Source organism: Erythrolamprus reginae, chromosome 6 (assembly GCF_031021105.1).
Source record: "Erythrolamprus reginae isolate rEryReg1 chromosome 6, rEryReg1.hap1, whole genome shotgun sequence".
Taxonomy (NCBI): domain Eukaryota; kingdom Metazoa; phylum Chordata; class Lepidosauria; order Squamata; family Dipsadidae; genus Erythrolamprus; species Erythrolamprus reginae.
In genome coordinates, this window is record NC_091955.1 from 743825 (window position 1) to 749824 (window position 6000).

At 48.1% G+C, this 6000-nt stretch overlaps 1 protein-coding gene across 2 annotated transcripts in view; it reads right to left on the reverse strand.

Annotated features, from left to right (window-relative positions):
- SEMA3D (semaphorin 3D) overlaps positions 1 to 4622 on the reverse strand; it is a 125647-nt gene extending 121025 nt beyond the window's left edge. For both annotated transcript variants that reach the window (XM_070754939.1, XM_070754937.1), the window contains exon 1: positions 4486 to 4622. The gene's annotated coding sequence lies outside the window, so the exon portion shown is untranslated. The remainder of the gene's footprint in view (positions 1 to 4485) is intronic.
- Positions 4623 to 6000: the final 1378 nt, after the last annotated feature.

Sequence of the window (6000 nt, forward strand, 5' to 3'; positions counted from 1 at the left end):
AGAGGGCGGGGAAAATATTTACTGACCCCTCACATCCTGGACACAAACTCTTTCAACTCCTACCCTCAAAACGTCACTACAGAGCCCTGCACACCAAGACAACTGGACACAAGAACAGTTTTCCCCCAAATGCCATCACTCTGCTAAACAAATAATTCCCTCAACACTGTCAAACTATTCACTAAGTCCGCAGTACTATTACTACTAGTTTTTCCCATCATTCCTATCCCCCATTTCTTCCCACTTATGACTATATGTCTGTAACTTGTTGCTTGTATCTTTAAGATTTTTATTAATATTGATTGTTCCCTGATTGCTTATTTGATTCCTGTGACAATCATTAAGTGTTAGACCTCATGATTCTTGACAAACATCTCTTTTTCTTTTATGTACACTGAGAGCATCTGCACCAAAGACAATTCCCTATGTGTCCAATCACACTTGGCCAAGAAAGAATTATATTCTATGAAGAGGGATAGCAGGGATCTATTCTATTCTATTCTGTTCTATTCTTTCTAATTTCAATTCTATTCTATTTTTCTATTTTTTATTCTATTCTATTCTTTCTATTTTCTATTCTATTCTCTTCTCTAGCCTTTCTTTCTAAAGCATCTTTAATCAGGAACAATTAACTAAGACATAGGTTGCAGATTAAAGTTGTACTGCAAAGTAGAAATGACAAATAGACAGAAAGTTTATTCATAAAATAAAAATCCAATTGATAAAACAAACAACACAAAACTATCCCCCCCCCCCCTAACAACAAAAACTATTGGCAACCATTTGTGGACAAAGCTTACGCACAATGTTGAGAAACGTTGTCACTTTCAGAGGAATAAATTCACCTTGATTGTTTAACAAAGAAGAATTTATCAAGAGAGCCCAGGAAACGTAAATGAAACAGGGGATAATCACGTCCCCGTAGAACCGGCAATGCAGCAGACAGGCAAAATCAGAATAAAATGAGGCTGGACGGAGGTTTACAAGTTTAAGATCACTTTCAAATGTTGGATCAATACCTGAAAAGCTGGAATGCAAACACAGACCAGATTGGCCTCCCAGAAAATGCGGCACAGACTTATTTTTTGTCATTCTGAATTTTATGTTAAGTTAATGCCTCTGATGCAGGGACTTGGTCGGTTGGCCTTCCAAGCACACATTCCCCCACTCGGCATGGTATGTTTAAGCTCTGATTCTTTTAATCAGAGAATTGCAAACACTATTTAAAAAGGGGCCTTGGCTGCCATGTGCGAAGGCTGGGAGGACTGTCAGTCATTTCTCTCCGTGGAAATCCAGGCCTGATCTGCATCCCTGCACGGAGCCAGACCTCCACTTCGGCTCATGGTCGTTATTCATAATCCGGTTATTATAAGATATGATTGGGTAGGTGTGGTGTGGTCATGTGCCTGCATTGATGAGGTTTTTAGGTGGTTTTATATCGGCTCTATTGTTGTTTACATTGTGGTCATTGTGGCTTTTATTGTTTGTATTATTGTAATCTGCCCCGAGTCCTTTAATTAATAAATAATAAATAGAATAGAATAGAATAGAATAGAATTGAATTCTTTATTGGCCAAGTGTGGTTGGAGACACAAGGAATTTGCCTTTGGTGCAGATGCTCTCAGTGGACATAAAAGAAAAAGATGCATTTGTCAAGAATAGAATAGAATAAAATATAGAATAGAACAGAACAGAATAAGCAATAGAATGGAATAGAATAGAACAGAATAAAATAAAATATATAATAGAATAGAATAAGCAATAGAATAGAATAAGCAATGGAACAGAATAGAATAGAACAGAATAGAATAGAACAGAATAGAATAATTGTATTGGCCAATTGGACACAAGAAAATTGTCTTTGGTGCAGATGCTCTCAGTGTGCATAAAAGAAAATACACATTATTATGAATAAATAATAATAATAAATTCGAGGGCTGTAGAGGACCATCTCTTCCTAGCCAGCCCAGAAGACAAACTAGCTGCCCAGAGACTTTGCTGATTCAACCAGCAAGTTGCCTGTTGGTATCTTGAAGAAAGAGGGATGGGCTCAAAACGGACACTAAAGCCCCTCACTCAGCCTGAGGGCCGAATCACAGAACACACCTCACCCTCCTCTGGATTGGCCCCCATCATGCACAGCTCTACTCTGCCCCACCACCAAGTTGTAGAAATGATTTTTGGGCCCTTGTGACATCCAGGATATTTTTTTACACACCACACACGGAACCACAAACCACACCAGACCGGGAGGCAGGCTTTGCACAACACACGTGATCCACACATGTAAAATCATATACCAAAATGTGCTTCCTGTTAATGTATACTTCACCTTCAACCGAAACAACACACGAGCACGTAATAGATTCAAACTCAATGCCAACAGCTCCAGACTCGACTGCAGAAAATACAACTTCAGCCACAGAGGGATCAACGCCTGGAATGCCCTCCTGGACCCTGCGGTTTCTTCCCCAGACCCCAAACCCTTCAACCTTAGACTGTGTACGGTCGACCTCTGCCCCTTTCTAAGGGGTCTGTAAGGGGCCTGCATAAGCACACCACTGTTTCTACCATCCCTGCCCTACTCTCCTATTGTCTTCTATCATTACTGTTGTTCATTACTTTTATTTATACAAATTACCATACTATAATTGTTTGGCAAATATAAAAATGAATGAATGAATGAATGAATGAATGAATGAATGAATGAATGAATAAATAGGTGTGAGATTGAGAGAACTGCTGCCCAGAGTTGGAGTGGTGCAATGGTTAAAGTGCAGCCCTGCAGGCTCCTTCATCTAACTGCTAGCTGTAGTTCAGCAGTTCAAATCTCACCACCGGCTCCAGGTGGACTCAGCCTCCCATCCTTCCCAGGGGGGTCAAAGGGGGACCCAGATAGTTGGGGGCAAATAGGCTGATTCTGTAAACTGTTTAGAGTTAGGAAGCAGTATATATAAGTCTAAATGCTTTTGCTATTGCTAATTTTGAGCCAGCCATTGCTTATCCCAGGCATGTTTAAATTTAATGACTATGGATTGACAAACCACATCTGCTGGAAGTTTGTTCCAAGCATCTACTACTCTTTCAGCAAAATAATATTTTCTCCCGTTGCTTCTGATCTTTCCCCCAACTCACCTCAGATTGTGTCCCCTTGTTCTTGGGTTCACTTTCCCATTAAAAACACTTCCCTCCTGAACCTTATTTAACCCTTTAACATATTTAAATGTTTCGATCATGTCCCCCGTTTCCCTTCTGTCCTCCAGACTATACAGATTGAGTCCATGAAGTCTTTCCTGATACGTTTCATGCTTAAGACCTTCCACCATCCTTGTAGCCCGTCTTTGGACCCATTCAATTTTGTCAATATCTTTTTGTAGGTGAAATCTCCAGAACTGGACACAGGATCACAATCTCCCTCTTCCTGCTTGTGATATCTCTAGCTATGCAGCCAAGCATCCTACTCGCTTTCCCTACTGCCTGACTGCACTGTTCACCAAGAGCTGCCACCAGGAGTTCAGAGACCCCCAATCATAGCAGACTTGGTCCATCAGTTCAAGCCCCAAGGAGACCCTCTGGCATCATCAGAGAAGAAGGCAACTGGGTCCCAGGAGGCCTTCAGGGAGGATCCATAACTGCTTGGCCCTGGGCTGCAACTCAGGGCATTCAAAGTGGCTGAATCTTACAATAAATGGATCTGGGGATCCACCCAGCAGTAACAGAACCTGCTGATAAGCTTCAGCTGGATGGGAAGGGAGCAGGCCAGCAGATTTCAGAGGGAGGAATTTAGGCTCTGGGTTCCATCCACACGTTTCCCTGGGCAGATTCCTTACATCAAAGGATCCATTAACCACTCCACATTTCGAAGGTTGTTAACACAGTGATATTATTATTGTTATGATTATTGTTATTCAGGAGGCTTTGCTGGCCCCCAAACAAGAAGCGCCAAAGGGCAAGAAGAGCAGCAACCATCTCTTCTCCATTGACATAACCCCCCTATGATTCCCAGGCTCTTGGCCCTGCCTCAGTTTCCCTAGGAGAAGGGCATCTGAGCACCGGCTCCAGGTGGACTCAGCCTTCCATCCTTCCCAGGTGGGTCAAGTGAGGACCCAGATTGTTGGGTTTGCAAGAGGCGGATCCTGTCTACCACTTAGAGAAGGCTGGAAAAGCACCAGGAAGCGGCAGAGAAGTCTAAATGCCCAATGCGTTTTGTCCCCGGACTCTCTGTAGCCGTTCTTGCTTCCTTTGCGCAAGAACGCAGCGTTCCGACCCACCGGAGAAGTCGGAGCCCGCTCCCCTAGCTTCACCCCGAAAGTCCCCGGGCCTTTCCCCCGGCAAGTGAGCGCCATCTCCCGCCACCGCGCATCCCCGCGCCCGGCGCGCCCCGTGCGGGGAAAGAGCGACCTATCCAGGGGCGAAGGGTCCCCAGAGCCCCGCAACCCGCACACACAACCGCACCCGCCCAGACACCCACCCACCCCGGCGCACCTTCGAGCGGGCCAGGCTCCGGGCGGGCGTCGTCGGGCACCGGGCGCATCTCCTGCTGCGCTGCGTTGCGCTGGGTCTGGGCGGCGGCTCTTGTCGGGGGCCGGAGCGAGGCCGGGCGGGGCGGCTCCTCTGCCGGCGAGTGTGGCGATGCCGGGGCGGGTCCTGCAGTTTGGTGAAAGTTCCTCGCGCCACGCGCCCTCCGCTCGCTTCTCCCGCTGCGCCCCGGCGAGTGGCAGCCTTGCGCGGCGCCCGCCCGGCCCCCAGCGCAGCCCCGCGTGTCCGGGAGGCTCCTGGTCAGTTCTGCCAGGGAGGGTCGGTGCCGGGCTCGCCTTTCCCGCCGCCCCGGCCGCCTTGGCGCAAACTTGGCACCGGCAGCCCCGAGGCGCGCGGCTCTGTTACCTGGCGAGGTCCCCGGGCGTCTCTGCGGAGGCGGGAGCCCCTCGGAGCGGCCCCTTCGCAAAGGTGGAGCCGGCGTGGAGGGAGGGAGGAAGGGAGGGTCTCCGCCGCCGCTTTGCCCCGGGAAGCCTCCGCTGCAGGCGGATTCCTCGCGAGGAGGAGGCGGAGGAGGAGGCGCTGAGCTCCGAGTGTGGGCTTCCTCTCCAAGCGTCCGAGTCCCCTTCTCCGCCTCCTCCTCCTCCGGGGCACAGACGCCACCCCCGCCCCGCGCCTTCCCCGGTGCCCTCTCCGAGGCAGTCTTCGCGTCTACTAGGCGTTGCTGCCACCTGGGAGCAAACTGGGTGAGGACAACGTGGAGCCGTCTTCGTAGATTAAATAAATAACAAGAGTTGGAAGGGACCTTGGAGGTCTTCTAGTCCACCCCCCTGCTTAGGCAGGAAACCCTACACTACTTCAGACACAGTTATTCAACCTCTTCTTAAAAACTTCCAGTGTTGTAGCATTCACAACTTCTGGAGGCAGGTAGTTCCACAGGATTAATTGATCTCACTGTCAGACAATTTCTCCTTAGTTCCAAGTTGCTTCTCTCCTTGTTTAGTTTCCACCCATTGCTTCTTGTTCTACCCTCAGGTGCTTTGGAGAATACGTTGACTCCCTCTTCTTTGGGGCAACCCCTGAGATATTGGAAGGCTGTTGTTGTGTCTCCCCTGGTCTTTCTTTTCATTAAACTAGCCAGGCCCAGTTCCTGCAACTGAATTCTTCCTATGTTTTAGCCTCCAGTCCCCTAATCCTCTTTGTAGCTCTTCCCTGCACTCTTTCTAGAGTCTCAACATCCATCATCATCATCATCATCATCATCATCATCATCATCATCATCATCATTATTGGAAGTCCCTTGGGGTTCAGTTGAATGAAATAAACTTAACTTTGCAGCTTCTAATTCTGTGGTGGGCCACCCAGAGTCCCGTGGGGCAGGGAAGGGCTACAAACACAGTTAAGCAAAGGGGTCAATAAAGGTGTTGGCATATGAAGTGACCCGGTCTGGGGCTGGCAGAGGAATTGCTAACCCGGAGGAGGCGCAGGGCTGTTCTGCCTGGGCTGTGTTCCCTGCCTGCGTAA